This window comes from Macaca fascicularis, chromosome 6 (genome assembly GCF_037993035.2).
Source record: "Macaca fascicularis isolate 582-1 chromosome 6, T2T-MFA8v1.1".
NCBI lineage: Eukaryota > Metazoa > Chordata > Mammalia > Primates > Cercopithecidae > Macaca > Macaca fascicularis.
The window spans coordinates 30,810,814-30,833,994 of record NC_088380.1 but is presented as its reverse complement, the minus strand read 5'-3'; the positions used below and the strand labels follow the sequence as shown (position 1 = coordinate 30,833,994).

The 23,181-nt window shown below is 36.3% G+C and overlaps 1 long non-coding RNA gene across 1 annotated transcript; it reads left to right on the top strand.

The window, feature by feature from the left end:
- Positions 1-19,723: 19,723 nt before the first annotated feature.
- On the top strand, positions 19,724-20,613 carry LOC135971097 (uncharacterized). Its single transcript, XR_010587179.1, has 3 exons — positions 19,724-19,826; positions 20,177-20,299; positions 20,526-20,613. It is a non-coding gene; the product is annotated as an uncharacterized lncRNA (long non-coding RNA).
- Positions 20,614-23,181: the final 2,568 nt, after the last annotated feature.

Here is a 23,181-nt window from a genome sequence, read left to right as displayed (position 1 = left end):
AACAACATAACATGTGATACTGGTTTCAAAAATGATTCACTGAAATATTTTGGATATCTGTGTGCATTTTAATGGACTAAGGATGCTTTCCTTCTATTTTAAGGTTGCTAATTTTTATGATAAACTATTTTTTTAAATTTTGTCTTTTTTTCTGATTTTGTTGAGATTATAAATCAAACCTTGGAAATTAAACAATATGATCCTGAATTACAAGTGGTCAATGAAGAAATTAAGAAGAAAATTGGAAAATGCCTTGAAACAAATGGTAATAGAAACACAATACACCAGAACATATGGGATACAACAAATGCAATATTCAGAGAGAAGTTTATAGCTATCAGTGCCTACATCATAAAAAGAGGAAAAACTTCAAATTAGCAATCTAGCAATGCACTTTTAGGAACTAGAAAAGTTAGCTTAAACCAAACCAAAATTAGTAGAATGAAAGAAATAATAAAGATCAGAGCAGAAAGGAATGAAATTGAAATAAGGAAAACAATACAAAAGATCAATAAAACATTAAGTTGTTTTTTTGAAAAGAAACAAAATTGACAAACCTTTATCCAGACTATGCAAAAAAATGATCCAAATAAATAAAATTAAAAATGAAAAAACAAGACTTTATAACAGATACTGCAAAAATTCAAAGAATCATTAGTGGTCACTATGAGCAACAATATGCCAATGAATTGGAAAATCTAGGAGAAAGAAACAAATCCCAAGATAAACAAAACCTGCCAAGATTAAATCAGAAAAAAAAAAAAATCCCAAACCTGAAAAAAAAAATAATAAGTAATGAAATTGAAGCTGTAATTAAAGTCTTTCAGTAAAGAAAAGCCTGGAACACAATGGCTTCACTGCTGAATTCTACCAAACATTTAAAGAACTAATACAAATCTTACTCAAACTATTACGAAAAATAGAGAAGAAGGGAATACTACCAAACTCATTCTATGAGACCAATATTACTCTGATACCAAAACCAGACAAAGACACACTAAAAAAAAGAAAACAACAGGTCATTATAGCTGAAGAATATTGATGCAAAAATCCTCAACAAAATATTAGCAAACCAAATTCAACAATACACTATAAAGATTATTCATCATGATCAAGTGGGATTTATCTCTGGGATGCAAGGATGGTTCAACATACACAAATCAATCAACATGATATATAATATCATCAGAATGACAAATGAAAACCATATGATCACATGAATTGATGCTGAAAAAGTGTTTGATAAAACTTAATGGCACTTTATTATGAAAATCCTTAAAAACTGGATATAGACAGAACAGATCCCAACATAATAAAAATCATATTTGACAGATTCACAGCTAATGTATTTATTGGGGAAAAAAAAGCCTTTTACCTAATATTGGGAACACAAAAAGGATGCCCACTGTCAACACTGTTATTCAACGTAGTATTGGAAGTCTTAGCTTTTTCAATAAGATGAGAGAAAGATACAAAGGGTATCCAAATTGGAAAGGAAGAAGTCAAATTACCTTATTTGCTGATGATATGATCTTATGATTCAAAAAACCTAAAGACTTCAGAAGAAAACTATTAATACTGATACACAAATTCAGTAAAGTTGAATTTGGATAAAATTCAACATACAAAATAAACATACAAAAATCAGTAACTTTTCTATATGCCAACAGTGCAGAGTGTGAACAGGAAATAAAAAGTAATCCCATTTACAACAACCACACATAAAATGAAAGACCTAAAAATTAACTGAAGAAGTGAAAGATCTCCATAATAAAAACTATAAAACACTGATGCAGGAAATTGAAGAAGACATCAAAAAATGGAACAATATTCTATGTTCAAGGTTTGAAAGAATCAATGTTGTTAAAATGTCCATCCTCCCCAAAGCAATCTACAGATTCACTTGAACCTGGGAGGCAGAGGATGCACTGACCCAAGATATCACGCCACTGCACTCCAGCCTGCGTGACAGAATGAGATCCTGCCAAAAAAAAAAAAAAAAAGGCTTCAATGAGATATTATCTCGCCACAGTTAAAAAGGCTTGTATCGAATACACAAGCAATAATAAATGTTGGCAAGGATGTAGAGAGAAGGAAGTTTTTACACTGTTGGCAGGAATGTAAATTAGTACAACCACTGTGGAGAACAGTTTGGAGGTTCCTCAAAATCCTAAAAATTAAGCTATGGTATGATCCAGCAATCCTACTGCTGGGTAGATATGCAAAAGAAAGGAAGTCAGTATATCAAAGTGATATCTGCACTCCCATGTTTGGTGCAGCACTGTTTACAGTAGCCATGATAGGGAGCAACCTAAGTGTCCATCCACAGATGCCTGAATAAAGAAAATGTGGTACATATACACAATGGAGTACTATTCAGCCATACAAAATAATGAGACCCAATCATTTGCAACAACAAGGATGGAACTGAAGATCACTATCTTAATTGAAATAATCCAGGCACAGAAAGGCAAATATTGCATATGTGCACTTATTTGTGTGATCTAAAAATCAAATCAATTGAACTCATGGATTTAGAGAGTTGAAGGGTGGTTACTAGAGTCTGGAAGAGTAGTGGGGGGCTAAGGGGTAGGTGGGGATCGTTAATGGGCACACACACACACAAAAAAAAACAATGCAAATAAGACCTACCGTTTGATAGCACAATAGGGTGACTATAGGCAATAAGAAATTGTATACTTCAAAATAATTTGAAGACTGTAATTGGATTATTTGTATCTCAAAGAATAAATGCTTAAGGGGATGGATACCCCATTCTCCATGATGTGCTTATTTCACATTGCATGCCTGTATCAAAACATTTCGTGTATTCAGTAAATATATACACATTCCATGTACCTTCAAAAATTTAAAAAACTAGGAAAAAAAAAAGACCGACAAGTATTTGTCAAGTGTTGATATATATTTACCTTATTTAAGGAAGCTTTACTAGATATATTGGGTTTGAATGAAGAGACATTTTTACTTCTCAATTGGTACACTGTATGTTCCTTCTACCAGAAAACCAACATAGCACACCAGAGTGCTTGGGGTTCACAGGCCTGGATTATTAAACTACATTCTTATGTGGGTATCTGAACCCGAGATTCTGCAACTGTGAAGTGCTCTACCAGAATGTTGGATATGCAGACTATGTTATACAGAACTGCCTGGAAGATAAACTATGTCGACAGGATGTTGAACACTTGAATTAGGAATCTATGACCATTTCTGTGGAGGGAATGTTATCTCTGTTGAAGAAGCAAAAGAAACCCCAAATGGCCAACACTGAGTTGTCAGAATTTTTGAGGAAATAATAATTTGAAAAGTGTTTCAAAATACATTTAATTGGTAGGTGTCATGTTTGTCTAAGCAGTAGTTAGAAAATTCCAACCAGTAATTAGTTCCATGGTTTTGGAATGATCTATTATTTCTGAATTTTCCCTTTCTTCTATGAATTACATGAAGCACGAGATAAATAAATGCTTTATATCATTCTTTATTCTATAGGAAAAATGTAACTCTAAATAATTTCAAACTATAATATCTGTAACCAATTCATATTTAACATGCTTGAAAAACGTATTTTTCTCAACTTTATTCAATTTAATTCAACAGTAATTTAGAGGAAAAAGGGCAGACTGAAAAACAGAGTCAAAATCCACTGACATTTACATAATTATGCTGATAACAACAACAACAACAAAAGCTTAGTTCTCTAAACCTGTATCAGAAAGAGTAGTAAAATATGTTCATTTCTAAATGTTTTATTTTTCTGAAAGCAGGGAGGATGCACTTGCATTGAATAGGAAGATAAATAATTTTCTGCTAGAGAAGGTCAGGTATACCACTGCTAACAGTTGTATTTGACATATGTCTCTTCTTTAGAATTAGAAGTACTTATGCAACACTTCCCATGTGCCAGGAACTCCAAGGTGTGATGAAGAGAACAAAAATATTTTTCTTCAATATTTCTATTTTTATGGACTCATCAACTACAAGTTGAATTGTAAAAAAAAAACCCTATTTTGAAGGTCAACAATAATCAAATATGAGCAATTCCACTGGTTCACAGATACATATTTATTATTCAAACATACGAATGCACACATACATATGCAGAACTCCAGTGAGGCATTAGTTAATTCCCAATTAATTCTTGGACAACAAAGTGTAATTTCAGGACCAAAATTATGTACTAAAAATTGTAACTCCTTCTTTTTTTTTTCATTATAATTTAAGTTCTGGGGTACATGTGCAGAACGTGCAGGTTTTTTACATAGGTAGACACGTGCCATGGTGGTTTGCTGCACCCATCAACCCGTCATCTACATTAGGTATTTCTCCTAATGCTATCCCTCCTCTACCCACATCCCCACCTACAGGCCCCAGTGTGTGACGGGTGTTCCTCTCCCTGTGTCCATATGTTCTCATTGTTCAGCTCCCACTTATGAGTGAGAACATGCGGTGTTTGGTTTTCTGTTCTTGTGGCTCTATACCTCTGAATAACATATGTCTTTTGGCTCATTTCAGGTGACAGTGTGCTGAGAATTAGGGAGGACTGAGAAGACACATTCATCAGATTATTAGGTTGATGCCAAAGTAACTGTGGTTTTTGCCATTACTTTAGCACCAACCTAATACCATCACCTGATGGTCTTTCAACAGTGGCCAGGTAAGAATTCTAGCCAAGCAAAGAGACACTGGACAGCCTCTAGACATCTGTGATATTTGATTCTTGCAAAATTATACTTTCTGAATGTCTTTAGTTTGTGTAAATTGCTTACTCAACATCTTATTTTGATAAATAACCTAAAGCCCCTGTACCCCACAGCTTTCAGCTTTCATTGCCTCCTTCATCATGTTAGAATTCCTGTCATCATTTGCCACAGACATACTACTGACTACCCTCTCTTCATAGAAACAATCTCTATCCCAGAAAGTTATAGGAATTAGGCAAACATACTTCATTCATTGGTGTGGAGAGCCACACATTTTTTACCTAGAAGGCAGGGCAGGGAGGTGATAGAAGAAGGAAAGTTTAAACTTTCATGTAAACTGATGTAAAAACATCAGATTTTGATGTATTAAAAATTTTAGGTCTATAATTTATATACCACTTTCTGTTTATAATGTCTAAAGTCCACACCTTCTTTCTTAACTCAGAGCCAGTTGTTTCAGTAGCAGGCCCTGGGATTTTACTATTCCCTTTTGTAAGTCATACTTTCTTCAGTATTGATTTTCTGAAAGCAATATTACCTACATCAACCTTTTAATATATAAAGAAGATCCTACTGTTACAACAGTATAACATATGGGTCTATGGATATAAATACTAAAAAATTTAGATCTTCATGTTCTACTTCCTTTTTGTATCCCATGGAATATTAGCCATCTACTCTCTAATGAAGGAGAGTCATTTAGAATCTTTGGGTCTACTTTATAATTTCTATAAACCATAAAACTGCCAGTCAAACTATCAACCATTTATTTATGGATCAATACAGTTGTGCAGTGCAATAATTTTAAAGTTGCTGGCAAATGAGGAAATGGTGATGAGCTTAGTATTGATTGACTCATGTCACAAGCTGTCATAGAAGAAAAGTATGCTAAAATTATGTGAAAATAGAAGAGTCCCAAGGAAAAGAAATCATAATCTTATTTTTTTCTGAGCTATTTTCCAATAACACTCTGAGAAATAATCAATGTCCTGGCTACAAGGACAAACTTACTCAGGTGAAGGCAGGATGGTGATGAGAGTGTGGATAAGTATTTGTAAAACACTGTAAACTGTAAATAGAGTGTTATACATGGACATGCAAGGAAGAAATAGGAAATATATAGAACAAACTATAGCAGTTCTTAAACTCTACTTAACTAATGATTAAAAATAACAAATGTAAAAAGAAAGTTTCCTATTTATTTCCATCAAGTCACAAGACTTATTTAAAAATTTGTCTTGTTTAAGCTGAGGAAATATCGACATTAGTAGCTGGTCATTGAGTTTCCATGATGTAATCTGGCTTCAAGGAGACACTGCAGGAAGGACTTGATAGATTTATAATCCATCTTGGTTAGTTTCATAGATCCAGAAAACCTCAATATTACTTTCTTGGTAATGTTTAACCCTCCTTTTTCTCCTAGAATGTCTAGATAAATTATAAAGTGATGTGTCTATTTCCCCCAGAATCACCTCATTACTGATCCCTCCTATTCCGAGTGAACCTGCATGAAGATAAAACACTATGGACCTATAAAAAAAATCATGCTACCTGTAATTAAAAACAGAAAAACAAAATTGGCTCTCACTACTGTTCCATGCTCATTAGTAAGTATTGCTTTTCCATATAGAGATGGCTAATTTTGTTTTTTCCACCTTTATAATGATTCACTTATACCAATACAACCTCTAACTCTTAATTAAAGGTAAAATTTCCCTATGGCTCAGTCAAGGTGGTGGATCTTAAAGTTCCTGGAAGACAATTTTCTGGATTTGCTCTCTGCCGCAGTAATGTGCAGAGCATAGATACCGCATTTCTAGCATACAAACGGTGATTTCACTAATTTTTTAAATCTAACCTCCAGCTGGCATACACGAGAATGCTCTGGAGATTCTCCTCTGAGTTATTATTTCCAAATCATGCCAGATAAAATTTGAAATGTCTCCATCCATTCGAATTCAAATAAAAGATACCACTTTCTTTCCATGATAAGTATATTTTTATCACATTAGTATTTAAATGTGGATTTGGTCTCTTAGCAAGATGAAATGTGGGATAAAATAGAGAGAAAAGCAAGTTCTAGGAAGGATTTTTAGTTCCCTGAAGGAAACAATTTCAAGCTCGTAGCTGGAAGCAGAGAAAAGAAGTGCAAATGGACTATGAGTACTTCCGAACTGCTGAAATGTCTAAATGGCAATTTTAAGAACATTTTTAATAGATATATACTAGAAACTATTTTGAAGCTTTCAATATTCTTTTTTTTTTTTTTTTTTTTTTTTTTTTGAGACGGAGTCTTGCTCTGTAGCCCAGGCTGGAGTGCAGTGGCCGGATCTCAGCTCACTGCAAGCTCTGCCTCCCGGGTTTACGCCATTCTCCTGCCTCAGCCTCCCGAGTAGCTGGGCGCCCGCCACCGCGCCCGGCTAGTTTTTTGTATTTTTTAGTAGAGACGGGGTTCCACCATGTTAGCCAGGATGGTCTAGATCTCCTGACCTCGTGATCCTCCCGTCTCGGCCTCCCAAAGTGCTGGGATTACAGGCTTGAGCCACCGCGCCCGGCCGAAGCTTTCAATATTCTGATAAAAATCTTTCAACATCAGACTTTTTGTTTAATGCTCATTTGACAAATTCAAAAAGATTGTATTTACTGTATGCTAATTTTAACTGTTTCTTATAAATATGTTTAGTTACACTTGTATTTATTGCATGCAGGTGGTAATGTTGCTCTTTCTTGAGTTTAAGGATGTAACTGTACATAGAGGGGTCAAAAATAAATATTCTGGCAACTTGCTGCTATATGGAAAACACAGGAGTTTTCAGAACAGATACATAATTTTATTCTCAGTGAATGTGGGTGGTGTTTGTGTGTGTATACATTCATTGTTTCAAAGTAACTCAATTCATTCATTAGCACATATACATCAATGGCGTGGTATTAAGTTCCTACATGTTTGCCTAATCCTATACTTTTTGGAAGCCCATATAACCTCTAGTAATAATGTCAAAGATTAACATCAGGAGATATAATAGTACATCTATTTTTGTTGTTGTTGTTGTATTGGATACATTTTGTTCTCTGACCCAGCATTCACCTTCCTGATTTGCCTAATTTCTCCCTCATTTTTCCCATATTCTGACAACTGCTCTCTTTCAAGCTCTAACCATATGAGTCCTGGACATCTTCTCTCTCTTACATAATCCCGATACAGGCTATGACAGATTAGATCATTGTTTTCTTGATATTTTGCTATATAGCAGACAAAAGTTTTAAAATATAAACTATTGAACTTGGAAACCTTATCACTCCGTGAAGAGAAAGCTTCTCTGTTGGCTGATAGAATATTACATGTGTATTCTGAGGTCATGATGGTATCTAAGGCCCAATGTTTAGTTAATGTTGAGGCCCAGCAGCAACACCACCCTCCCTGCAGTTGTTTTTGACTCCTATGTCAATTCTAATGCAGTATTGTTACTTGGGGAACAATTGGTCTGAATTGGATTTTAATCACTTACAAACCACCATGCTTTTTCAGGTGCTAGATGCTAAATAAAATGTGTTCAGCACACGAGGACCAGTATTCTGTCTGCAGCAAAGAGTGAGCATTTTATTTTTTTGTCTTTGGACCTTATAAGAACAACAACAAAAAATTATTTAGAAAAGTCAAGCTACTCTAGAGAATTACTCAAGTAGTTTAATTTTAGTTAATATAAACTGAAAAAAAAAGCAACAAAAATATGACTTCAGTGACATCATTTTCTCCTGGACTTCGTTTTATCACACTTTCTCAATTTCCTTGCTCATTTTCTCTTTTCTCATTTTCTCCTGGAATTCTTTCACATCACACTTTCTCAATTTCCTTGCTGCCTCCTCTTTTCCTACTTCTCCCTTAAAAAATAATTTCCTCAATGTCCTAATTTCTCTTCCCTTCCATCTTCCAGCAGGGAATCTTGCTATCCAAAGCATGGTCTGTGGACTATTTAACAGGTGCTGCCCAAGAAAGCAGGGCTGCTCTTTAGAAGACCTGCTCTTTAGAATTTCAGTGACCAAATGTGTGTTCTGACCTCCAAATGAATTCCTGGATACCAGATCTGTCTACCAGGCTCCTCTGGATTGTCTGCTTAGAGAAGTCCACAGTCTGACTCCTCTTTTCCCAAATATGCTCCTCCTCCTTTGGGCAACTAACAAAAGATGGGCCCTCTTCAGAACCTTTTACTGTAGAGCTGTTATTTAACCATATACTCCTGAGTTAAAAATGGTTGCTTTGGGGCAAGTCAGGGCTAATAATCAGCTGGTGGACACTGATCTCACTGACCCATTGTTCCAGTGCCCCCTCCTTGGAGTTCTCAGTGCTATCAGCCTCTCGTTATATCTTTTGAATATTATCCATCAAGTCTCTCTCTCTTTTGTTTGTTTGTTTGTTTTTTGAGATGGGTCTCTCTCTGTCAGCAGGCTGGAGTGCAGTGGCGCCACCTCGGCTCACTGCAACATCTGCCTCCTGGGTTCAAGCGATCCTCCTGCCTCAGCCTCCCGAGTAGTTGGGACTACAGGCGGGCATCACCACACCCAGCTAATTTTTTTGTATTTTTACTAGAGATGAGATTTCATCACGTTGGTCAGGATGGTCTTGATTTCTTGACCTCATGGTCTGCCGGCCCCAGCCTCCCAAACTGCTGGGATTACAGGCTTGAGTCAGTGCTCCCGACCCAAGTCACTTGTGTTGAGTACCTCTTCTAACTTTTTCTCCTCCATACTAAGTTTAAAAATGTACAAACAAATCATTGTATTTGTTAATAACACATTACAAATACAAATGGCTAATAGATATTTGTAAAAATCTGTCAGAGTAAAATGTTGGTAAAATAGAAAAACAGGGTTAATTCAGCTAGAAGGTGTGCCCCCTTTGCTAAGAGATAACATTTAAAATAGAACCTGTCCCTGTCTCCACTGGGATAATTGAGTAGTAAGACAGAACTAGCCACCATCTCAATCCTGTATTGCTTACTCATAACATTTTAAAAGCCCATTTTTATTTCTTAACATATGCATTTATTTGCTTTTTGTTTTGTTTTGATTCTATGATGTCACAATTAATCCTAGCAAGTGTTCAGGAAAGCTGTCTGTGAGGAGAAACAATTTAAGCTAAGACCCAAACATGAAGAAGGAACCACCCTTATGAAGAATTATGCTGTTTTTGTTTTACACATCAAGTATTTACTATATGGAAGAGGGACTATCGGGAGATGGAATTACAGAGGGAGGTGAAGGCAAAGCAGGTCAAAGTTAGACATTTGGATTTTATTCTTCCTCAGCCAGGTGGCTTATGAACAACCAAAATTAATTTCTCACAATTTTAGTGGCTGGGAAGTCCAATATCGAGGTACTGGCAGATTCAGTATCTATTAAGGGCCTGTTTTCTCATAGATGACCCCTTCTTGTTGTGTTCCTAGATGGTGGCAAAGCTAATGAGCTCCCTTGGGTCTTGTTTTTTGTTTGTTTGTTTGTTTGTTTGAGATGGGGTCTCACTGCGACTTCCAGGCTGGAGTCCAATGGTGCGATCTTGGCTCACTGCAACGTCTGCTTCCCAGGTTCAAACCATTCTCCTGTCTCGGACTCATGAGTAGCTGCGACTACAGGGGTGCACCACCATGCCCAGCTAATTTTTATATTTTTAGTAGATACGGGATTTCATCATATTGGCCAGGCTGGTCTCGAACTCCTGACCTCCAGTGATCTGCCCTCGTTAGCCTCCCAAAGTGCTGGGAGTACAGGCGTGAACCACTGTGCCTGGCCCCCTTGGGTCTTTTTTTTTTTTTCCTGGAAAATTACACTCTCCCAAGACTAAACCAGGAAGAAGTTGAATCCCTAAATAGATCAATAGCAGGCTCTGAAATTGAGGCAATAATTAATAGCCTACCAACCAAAAAAAGTCCAGGATCAGACAGATTCACAGCTGAATTCTACCAGAGGTACAAGGAGGAGCTGGTACCATTCCTTCTGAAACTATTCCAATCAATAGAAAAAGAGGGAATCCTCCCTAACTCATTTTATGAGGCCAACATCATCCTGATATCAAAGCCTGGCAGAGACACAACAAAAAACTAGAATTTTAGACCAATATCCCTGATGAACATTGATGCAAAAATCTTCAATAAAATACTGGCAAACCGAATCCAGCAGCACATCAAAAACCTTATCCACCACGATCAAGTGGGCTTCATCCCTGGGATGCAAGGCTGGTTCAACATATGCAAATCGATAAACGTAATCCAGCATATAAACAGAACCAAAGACAAAAACCACATGATTATCTCAATATATGTAGAAAAGTCCTTTGACAAAATTCAATAGCCCTTCATGCTAAAAATTCTCAATAAATTTGGTATTGATGGAACGTATCTCAAAATAATAAGAACTATTTATGACAAACCCATAGCCAATATCATACTGAATGGGCAAAAACTAGAAGCATTCCCTTTGAAAACTGGCACAAGACAGGGTTGCCCTCTCTCACCACTCCTATTCAACATAGTGTTGGAAGTTCTGGCTAGGGCAATCAGGCAAGAGAAAGAAATCAAGGGTATTCAGTTAGGAAAAGAAGAAGTCAAATTGTCCCTGTTTGCAGATGACATGATTGTGTATTGAGAAAACCCCATTGTCTCAGCCCCAAATCTCCTTAAGCTGATAAGCAACTTCAGCAAAGTCTCAGGATACAAAATAAATGTGCAAAAATTACAAGCATTCTTATACACAAGTAACAGACAAACAGAGAGCCAAGTCATGAATGAACTTCCATTCACAATTGCTTCAAAGAGAATAAAATACCTAGGAATCCAACTTACAAGGGATGTAAAGGACCTCTTCAGGGAGAACTACAAAAGTCAGGAAACAACCATTGCTCAGTGAAATAAAAGAGGACACAAACAAATGGAAGAACATACCATGCTCATGGATAGGAAGAATCAATATCGTGAAAATGGCCATACTGCCCAAGGTAATTTATAGATGCCATCCCCATCAAGCTACCAATGAGTTTCTTCACAGAATTGGAAAAAACTGCTTTAAAGTTCATATGGAACCAAAAAAGACCCCACATTGCCAAGACAACCCTAAGTCAAAAGAACAAAGCTGGAGGGATCACGCTACCTGACTTCAAACTATACTACAAGACTACAGTAACCAAAACAGCATGGTACTGGTACCAAAACAGACATATAGACCAATGGAACAGAACAGAGTCCTCAGAAATAATACCACACATCTACAGCCCTCTGATCTTTGACAAACCTGAGAAAAACAAGAAATGAGGAAAGGATTCCCTATTTAATAAATGGTGCTGGGAAAATTGGCTAGCCATAAGTAGAAAGCTGAAACTGGATCCTTTCCTTATTCCTTATATGAAAATTAATTCAAGATGGATTAAAGACTGAAATGTTAGACCTAATACCATAAAAACCCTAGAAGAAAACCTAGGTAATACCATTCAGGACATAGGCATGGGCAAGGACTTCATGTCTAAAACAACAAAAGCAACGGCAACAAAAGCCAAAATTGACAAATGAGATCTAATTAAACTAAAGAGCTTCTGCACAGCAAAAGAAACTACCATCAGAGTGAACAGACAACCCACGGAATGGGAGAACATTTTTGCAATCTACTCATCTGACAAAGGGCTAATATACAGAACCTACAAAGAACTCAAACAAATTTACAAGAAAAAAACAAACAACCCCATCAAAAAGTGGGCAAAGGATATGAACAGACATTTCTCAAAAGAAGACATTCATACAGCCAACAGACACATGAAAAAATGCTCATCATCACTGGCAATCAGAGAAATGCAAATCAAAACCACAATGAGATACCATCTCACACCAGTTAGAATGGCAATCATTAAAAAGTCAGGAAACAACAGGTGCTGGGGAGGATGTGGAGAAATAGGAACACTTTTACACTGTTGGTGGGACTCTAAACTAGTTCAACCATTGTGGAAAAGAGTATGGCGATTCCTCAAAGATCTAGAACTAGAAATACCATTTGACCCAGCCATCCCATTACTGGGTATATACCCAAAGAATTATAAATCATGCTGCTATAAGGACACATGCACACATATGTTTATTGCAGCACTATTCACAAAGCAAAGACTTGGAATCAACCCAAATGTCCATCAGTGACAGACTGGATTAAGAAAATGTGGCACATATACACCATGGAATACTATGCAGCCATAAAAAAGGATGAGTTTGTGTCCTTTGTAGGGACATGGATGCAGCTGGAAACCATCATTCTTAGCAAACTATCACAAGAACAGAAAACCAAACACTGCATGTTCTCACTCATAGGTAGGAATTGAACAATGAGATCACTTGGACTCGGGAAATGGAGCATCACACACTGGGGCCTACTATGGGGAGGGGGAAGGGGGAGGGGGGAGGGATGGCATTGGGAGTTATACCTGATGTAAATGATGAGTTGATGGGTGCTGACTAGTTGGTGGGTGCAGCACACCAACATGGCAGAAGTATACATATGTAACAAACCTGCGCGTTGTGCACATGTACCCTAGACCTTAAAGTATAATAATTAAAAAAAAAAGAAAAAACAAATAAGGACTCTAATCCCATTCATAACAGCTCCACTCTTGATATAATCACTTCCCCAAAGCTGCACCTCTTTTTACTATCACACTGGGGACTAGGTTTCAACATATGGATTTTAGGGAGTACAAACATTCAGACCATAGTACCAGTATGCCATTTATGATGGACATTGATAGACTTTAAGCAGAAGAACAACATGACATGATACATCCTTACTAAAACTCACTAAAATTTCTATGTGGAGATATGATTGAGGTGAATGATTAAGAATGAAAGCTGGAAAAGATATTATGAAATAATCGCAACAGATGAAATAGAGTGTGAAAGTAGAATGAAGTAAAAATGATTGCTGACACATTTGGATTTAGAATTTATAGCTTTGTGGATAGACTGGACGTACATCGAGTTTCCAAGAGAGGTGGTGTGTTTATCTCCACAAAAGCTTCTTTATATTTATGCTTTAAGTTGCTGAAAGTTCTCAAGCTCCTTTTGTATTAGATGCCTTATTTCTCAGCTATGTAGACTTCATGCATTATGTTTTTATTTTATTCTTTTCTTTAATTGTAATTGCACAAATCTTCACAATGTTCTTAACTTTTCACAATTGCTCAACAAATACATTACATTTTAACATTAAATTAATGAAAGAACAGATGAAGTTTTAATGTGATTTGCATTTTATAAATATAACTTGAATCTCTTTATAGAAGAAGCATTTGATGATCCCGAAATCAGAGCTTACGTTTAGGTTGCTAACAGGACCATTTATAAAGTTGGAAAAAGCAAATCATGTGAAGGTAAGTGCTTTAGCGTGACAAGAATGTGAACATGTTCTATAGTATTCTCTGTAAATGCCTGCGAATCCTATCTCTGTTTAAGCTGAGAGAGGTGATATAGTCCTCTTTATTTTTTAATTTTTATTTTATTTTATTTTTTTTGAAATTGAGTCTTGCTCTGTCGCCAGGCTGGAGTGCAGTGGTGCAATCTCTGCTCACTGCAACTTCTGCCTCCTGGGTTCAAGCGATTCCCCTGCCTCAGCCTCCTGAGTAGTTGGGATTACAGGCACTGGCCACCACGCCCGACTAATTTCTTTTTTTTGTGTATATATATATATATATATATTTTGTTCTTGTTGTTAGTAGAGACAGGGTTTCACCATGTTGGCCAGGATGGTCTTGAACTCCTGACCTCGTGATCCGCCTGCCTCAGTCTCCCAAAGTGCCAGGATTCCAGGCCTGAGCCACCGCACCTGGCCGATACAGTCCTCCTTATTACCGGATAGATACCTCCATTGAAAAAAACAGGGCTTGAACCACTAGCCTGCAGAAGAAAAAAGAAAACCAGAGCCAAGGAAGAAACTAGACCCAGAGGCCAGTGTGAAAAAGAGAAGTCCGAAAGGTGAGGACTCACCAACCATCTCGTGACGTGAAACCAGCTGAGAGTTGGAAAAATTAGATTCAAATAATATCTTCAAATGTCACTATAAGTGAACATTAGGCTTGTAGGGAAATGTATATAATTGGATTTTCTAAAATTAGCAAACACCTGGAAGCAGGAGGACAAAATGCAGACGGTCTAAACAATCTTAAAAACAATCAAAGCTTATTATTTTATGTTTAATCCGTTAATAGTTTAATAAACACTATGACAATTGATACGACATCAGTCAATTAAAACTACATTATGACATTATTAATAAGCAATGTAGAATTATAGTATAAAAGTATGCACTAATTGTGCACAAGACTCTTCTCTTCTATGTATTTATTCCATATGCCACGGGTCTCTGAAATTTTGTGGTCTTCAAAGGGTAGAACTGCATGAAAAGGAAGATTATTTTCTATCAGAGAAGATTCAGAGCAGGGAGCAACTACCGTGAGAGACACTGCAGTTTTTCAAGAGGGCAGGCTGACTTTTCTACAAAGAGCATCATTAGAGCATGCTAACAAAGTGTATAGCACTGTGGCTCTTTACTGAGGCCAACAAAGCCAACTTGGACCAAAGCCGACCTCTGCCGTTTGCTAAGAGTGTGTCATTGGAAAATTGTATCAAATTACATGATCACAATTTTCTCATTTGTAAAATAAGTATAGTAATAAAACTTAATTAGTAGTAATATTGTAAAGAGATACTAACTATACAGTATAAGCACAGTAAATACTAACTTCTATTATTATTATATCATCTCTTATTGAACACACTTTCTTGAATAAGCATTAGGAGACTGAATATAAGTGATAACATAAAACTCCAAGTGACCCAGACCTAAAAGAACTGCATATATTTTGTAATGAGGGAATTAGTGGAGATCAGAAATAATTCTTTGTTTTCAACTTCTTCTGAAATACAATGAGAAACACACAAAAAAATCAAAAAGAGTACTACAATTTCATCTGTACTACAAACAAAATAACAAAAACAAACATGAGTGCAAAGCATAGCTTAAAAGTGTATAAATCATGCTGTATAGACAAGAATAAAAAGAATAAAACCAAGAGAATATTTTTATAAGAGTAAAATATCACACACACAATTTTTGGAGCGATAAGCACAAGACCAAAGATAAATTCAATTTTTTAAAAAAATGTACAGTTTAAAAGAAGACAAAGTTAGTTATAACACGTTGCTCAATTGACCAATCCAAATCACATTGCAGTTTCTTCATTCTGTTTAAGTGTGTACATGTGTGTACATGTAGAAACTGAATATAATTTAATGCATAAGAGAAAATATAAAATGCATTTTTTATAATTAAAATATAGGAATAAAGAAAAGTATAGTGGTTCCATTATATATCACCAGCTTTTCATTTTCACAGTACTAGTAATACTCTAATGAAATGACTAAATTATATTTTAAAGAAGATAATTAGAATAAGAGTAGTATATTTAATAATTAATTTTCTTCAATAGACAAAATGTTTCATCCATAGAAAGTATCATTAGCCACAAATAATGGAATATTTTTGTAATTTCTACTGCTGAATGACTTTATTAATTTAGCATTTTATAGATTCCATTATTGGTGCCAGGTATAAAGAACAGTCTCTGAGATGTTTACTGTATTTTGAGGAAATAACACTCTTCAAGTAAGTTGTGGAATTTTATTTTAATTTTAGCTGCCATATTCCCAGGTCTTGCTCAGCTGTCACAAAACTGATGTTAAATGAATCCCAAATCAGTGGGCACCTGCAGGCCCATGGCATAGAAAGGATTGTGAGATATGTCTAATTAATCATATGAGTCTAATTCTGCTCTAGGTGTTACAGGGCAGGTGTGTGTCATCAGAGTAAAATCATTCAGTGGACAAGATGAATATTAAAATTAATATGTATTTTGTTAGTATTTTTCTTTGGAATTGAATGCCATATTGCAATTTATTGAATGCATACTTGAATTCTTATCAACTAGTAACATTTCTTACATTTAAATTGAAGCACTTTTTACTTTTTCTTCAAATATGATAAAGAAAATAATGATCACTCCAAATTGCTAAGCCCTGGGACCCTCTGTTTTCTAAAATTGTATGGATTTCCAAAACCAGCAATAGTGGGGTAGCTCCATTTTAAAAATAATTCTGCAGATCAATGTACATCGGGGAAATGATAATTGTTTTCACATGATAATAGTAATTTCTTAGTCCATTTGGACTCCTGTTGCAAAATATTTTAGACTGGATAATTTATAAGGAATATAAATTTATTGCTCAGGGTTCTGCTGGCTGGGGCATCAAATTCAGGGGACCAGCGTCTGCTGAGGGCCCACTCTCTGCTTCAAAGATGGTGCCTTTTCTCTAGGCCTTCACATGGTGGAAGGGACAAACAAGCCCCCTCAGGCCTCTTTTGTAAGAGCACTAATCTCATTCATGAGGGCAGAGCCCTGATAGCCTAATCACCTGTCCAAGTACCCATCTCTTAATACTATTACATTGTAGATTAAGTTCCAACATGTAAATTTTGGAAAGACACAAACATTCAGATCATAGGAAGTAAAAACTTATATATGAGGTCGGTTTTAAAATTTAAAAGGACTTTTACATAAAGTTTCTCATCTGTTCCTCAAAAAGTACTGCCAGACAGAGCACACAATGTTATTTTTATCATTTATAGAGAAAGAAACTGGCACTTATATTATTTACAAGATATGCCAGGGAATATGGTTAGCCATTGGTTGAGCCGGAACTCAAGATTGCATCTTCTTTTCAGACTGTAGCCCAAGGCAGAGCATTTTAAAATATAACAGCTTGGACCCTAAAGTCACAGAGTTCTGTATTTGAATCCTAGACTCTACAGCATACATCATCACCTCTTCTAATCTCCGTTTTCTTGTCTGTAATAAGGAATTTATAATACCAAAATTTTTAAACTTAGGGTGGGGATTACATGATATAAAGTAACAGTAGCAGTTCCTTGCTAAAAATTGTGTGTACCTTTTGTTTATATGTTTTAACTTCAACATCCTCCCCACACTACACTGATCTTCTCTGATGGTTTTATTAAAATTTCATCAAAGCAAGAATTTGCTAGATGAATATCCATGAAATGAGAAAGCAAGCCCAAATTTGCATACTAAGTACTGATTTAGCTTTCTAGAATACGTAGTAGTGCAAAAAGCAAAAGAACTGCTGGAAGACTTTGAGTTTAGCCTCCTTTCTGGTTTCAGCATATGTTGGTTAATTTTATGTGTCAACTTGGTTAAGCCATGGGACTCAGTATCTGTTCAAATGCCAGTCTAGATGTTTCTGCGAAGGTATTTTTGAGATATGATTAACATTTTAATCAGTAGAATTTGAGTAAAGCAGATTGTCCTCCATAATGTGGGTAGACCTCATCCAATCAATAGAGGGACTTAAGAGAAAAGACTGAGGTTCCTCAGGGAAAAAGGAATTCTGCCTTCAGACTGCCTTCAGACATGAGACTACAACATTAACTCTTTCCTGGGTCTACAGACTGCTGGCCTGCCTTGCAGATTTCAAGCTTGCAATCCCCCATAATAGCATAAACCAATTACTTAAAATAAATCTCTCTTCCTCCATACACACACACACACACACACACACACACACACACACACACACACACACACACACACGCGTACCCTTCCTATTGGTTCTATTTCTCTAAAGAAACCCTAGTAATTTTACTACCATTTTTTCCCCAGAGTTTCAAGTCAAATCAAATAGTATGTTTGGAGAGGCATACTGAAAAATACATATATAATTCACTTCTATACTAGACTTTCTTCCCTAAAAAATAATTACGTTATTCCTCATTATGTTAATTTTTCAAAATCTCCTCCATTCTCTTTAATTTCAGCTGATGAATTTATTTCCAACTCCAAGGGGAAAAACACAAAGAAACAAACAAATAAAGAAGCATTCAGGAAAGAAATTCCACAAGTTCCCCACACCATATTGAAGCAAACCGTGTACATCTTTACCTACATCTGTCTTCCCTCCTGTAACCAAGCATGTACGCCCCAGTCCTGTATTTCGATCCAGTCCTCTACTTTTGACAACTTGGAACTCTAAACTACAGTAATCCTCCCCTCCATATTCTACATCGTTAGTATTTCCAGCTCTATGGATTATTTTTATCAAAACAAACATTTGTTAACATATTTTCCCTGTGAAAAATAATAAAAACACTTCCTTCACACCACATGCCACTCTATCTACTGCTTCATTCCTCCTTTCGCTTTACAGCAAAATTATTTTAAAAAATTGTTTAAATCAGCTGTTTCCACTTACTCTCCTTCCATTTCCCATTGAACTCATTCCAATATTGATTTCTTGCCTCCGAGTCCCCAGTCTGTTCTCCCCATAACAGCCAGAAAGACCCTTTCAGAAAGTCGCTCAGGTTGCATCACTGCCCTGTTGGAGATTATCCACCGTTAAACTATATGCATGGTCTGCTCGGTTGGCCCTGTGTGATCTGGCTGTTTTTTCTTCTTCTCTATTTCACTCTCCGGTCACTCTCACTTCACTCCAAATACTTCAGCCGTGCTCTGATCATAAGTCATTTACACTTGTTGTTCCGCTACCTTGAATCCTTCTCAGCTAGATATCTTCATGCCTAACTCCTGTCTGATCTCTGCTCAAAGTTTACATAATCAAAAGGGTTGTTCCTTATCACTTACCATAATATAGCAGTCTTCACCCATACCTCACATTCCCTATCTCTTTTATCCTATTCACTTTCTCCACAGCACCCAAAACCATTGGACTACTTATGTATTTATTATTTATATGTTTATTGTGTTCACCTGCAAGTTTGTCGAGTTCCATTAGGGCAATTGCTTTAACTCTTTTTTTTTTTTTTTTTTTTTTTTGAGACAGAATCTCACTGTGACATCCATCATGGAGTGCAGAGGCACCATCTTGACTCACTGCAGTCTCAGGATGCGGAGGCACCATCTTGACTCACTGCAGTCTCAGCCTCCTGACTCAAGCAATTCTCCTGTCTCCAACAATTCTCCTGCCTCAGCCTCTCGAGTAGCTGAGACTACAGGTACCTGCCACCATGCCTGGCTAATTTTTGTATATTTGGTAGAGATGAGTTTTCATTATGTTGGCCAGGCTGGTCTCAAACTCCTGGCCTCAAGCAATCTGCCCGCCTCAGCCTCCCAAAGCGCTGGGATTACAGGCATAAGCCACTGTGCCTGGCTGACTCTTTTTATTAATACTCTAATCTTAGCACCTAGAACAAGTAGGAAGATCCAATAAACATTTCTTGAGTAAAAAAGTGAATGTTTTACTCTGATAGCTTGCACCATGATCTTTGTTACTCAATAGGATCTAATCTTGATATTCTCATACAAACTACACTATACAAACTATGGATGCTGTCTCCTGCTTCAGGTAGACTATATATGCTGCATCCTCCACCCAGTTGAATGACCTCTTTCTTCTCCATGAGCTCCCTTTGCAGTGAGACTCTGCAAATAACCATCAATGAGAGCTTTTCTTCAATGCTCTAAGAGAGTAAGTCTACCACTGCTTTTTATTATTTTTATACTCCTTGCAATTATTTTACTTCTTTGTAAATCACAATTTCAATGATTGATTCATCATTTTCATGATGCCAAATGCCATGCCTTGCTTGAGCAATTTTTGGTTTCATTGAGTTTTCTCTACTTTTTGTTATGTTTTCAATTTTAAAATATTTGCTCTTATCTTCATTAATTGATTTTCTTTCTGCTTGATTTAGATTGAGTTTATTCTTCTTTTCCTAGTTCTTATGGTGAAATCCTAGATTACTTATTTGAGAACTTTATTTCTAATGCAGGAATTTACTGGTAAGCCTTTTTTTTTTTTTTTTTTTTTTGACTAAGCGCCCTTTAAATCTTCATCGCACAAATTTTAAATACTTTGTTTTCATGTTCTTTTAGTTCAGTACATTTTCTAATAGTCTTGAAGTTTACTCTTTTACCCATAAATTATTTAGTGGTACATTTTTAAATTTACAAATATTTCAGGTTTTCCAGTAATCTTTGTGTTAATTGACTTTTAGATTATTTCTGTTATTGTCAGATGGTGTGCTTTCTTTTCAATTCCTTTAAAAGGTCTGTTTTATGCTCTAAACTTTGCTGCCACTGTTGGTGGGCATGCTTGAGGGGTGGTCTGCAGTGCAGCTTAGTTCTCAGTGCCTTTGATGTGTTGCTAGTGATCTGTTACATTCATGTTGAGCTCAGAGGTGAGCCTGAGACTTGGGTCAGGTCATGTGCAGCTTCAGGGTATACTTTTTTCTAGCTTCTTGCTCCTTCCTCCCCACACTCTCCTGATCCCAAGGGCTTCTCTTCCTGATGTCTTTCATCAGGAAAAATTGATTTGTCTCAGGATTCTAGCCCCTTGCTCTGTTTGCATATTTATGTAATTGGTCAGAAGGAAGCAGCCAGAAAAAAAGGAAAATAAAATAAAATCAGAAACTTCACCTAATAATCCTTGGACCAGAAAAGACCTTCCCCCCCACCTTCCCTAAATTCTCTTGCCATTCAATAGGGATTTAGATGCTGGCATGGCTGCATTGCCAATGTCCCTGCCACAGTAGCGTGGGACTTTGATGCTGAGATTTCTTGGGCTGGGAGAGAGATTGAGGGAAACAAGATATTTTTCCTTAACTTAGTCTTGTGTCTTACAGAGGCCTTTTACTTTAAAGTGTTGAACAGAAAGATATTTTTTATCCTAGAGAATTTATCGTCCAAGAACACAAGCATTTGTGGAATTCAGCTACCTTCAAACCAAAGCTGGAATATATAAGGGGACAAAGGTCATATGGTTCTTGTCACTCTTCAAGGTTTTACTTTCCTCAATCTGGTCATTGTTATATACTTTTAAGAGTCATTAGATAATTTTAAAAATGTATTTACTTGAGTTTTTTTTTTTTTTTTGAGACAGAGTCTTGTTCTGTCACCCAGACTGGAGTGCAGTGGCGCGATCTCGACTCACTGCAAGCTCCGCCTCCCAGGTTCACATCATTCTCCTGCCTCGGCCTTCTGAGTAGCTGGGACTACAGGCGCCTGCCACCACATCCAGCTAATATTTTGTATTTTTAGTAGAGATGGGTTTTCACCATGTTTGCCAGGATGGTCTGGATCTCCTTACCTTGTGATCCGCCTGCCTCAGTCTCCCAAAGTGCTGGGATTACAGGCATAAGCCACCGCGCCCAGCCCTAGAATTTTTAGTTGTTATCAGTGGGAGAAAAAGTGAATAATGGGATAACTCTATCTCCACTTCAATCTGAACCCAGTGAAGAAATTTGAGACTCTATTCATTAAAATGTTATTTAGACCCACTACTAATCCCTTAATTCTAATATAAACAAGATGCTTCATTCTCACAATTCTGTGAGTAAAGTCTATGCTAAAAGTTGAACTTAACAAATACCTATCCAAAGTTAAAAAAAAAATCTTTATAGGACTGTACAATAATTTTAATAGAATACATTTGAGTTTTCAGTGCTACTGGCTGCCATTACACATAATAAAACCCTTCCACTATTCCATTATAAATTTGCAGTGCTCCTACTTGCTTCCTTTACACTCATTCTTTAGCTTTTCTACTTAGATCATTTCTTAAGGGAGCCTTCAAGCTTAATAAAACAATGAGTACCACACCAGTAATTGGGAAATACAACCACTTCAGAAAATAAATGTATGAATAATTATAAAAATAACTATGACCAAGGGTCTTCTATGTTCAGGAGCAAAGTGAGGAACTTAATATGGATCATCTTATTTAATCTTTACAACAGTGATGTAAACAAAATGTTTCATTTTACAGATGAGGATTCCAAGACCCAGTAAACTGAAATAGTTTGCCTGGAGTTACTTAACTAGTAAATGCAAAACGGATTTTAATCCAGTTCTGCCAGGCTTCAACCGTTTCTCTTTTCAAAAAATTACTGTAATAACAATCCAAATCTTATCAAGCGAGTCCAACAAAAATGTATACAAACAATGGAATTTTATTAAGTCAAGATCATGAGTTAGAATTAAGATAAATTAAGCAGATTTTGTAATTATAAAGGATAGTAGAGTTATACCTAGGGATTGTGGAAGAGAGTTTTAAATGAGATTCAAATGAGATTCAGAGGCTGTGTAATGAGAATGATCAAATGAAAGAGACAGAGTAAGGGGGACAGCAATATTATTTTGATGATGAATTTGTTTTTGCAAAATATAAAATAAAAGAAAGTAATAAATATTTCCTAGATATGTGTGATTGACACCAAATTCTATGGGTAAAAATTTTTTGTTTTTTTTTTTGAGATGGAGTCTCGCATTATTGCCCAGGCTGGAGTGCAGTGGCACGATCTTGGCTCACTGCAGCCTCTGCCTCCTGGATTCAAGTAATTCTTCTGCCTC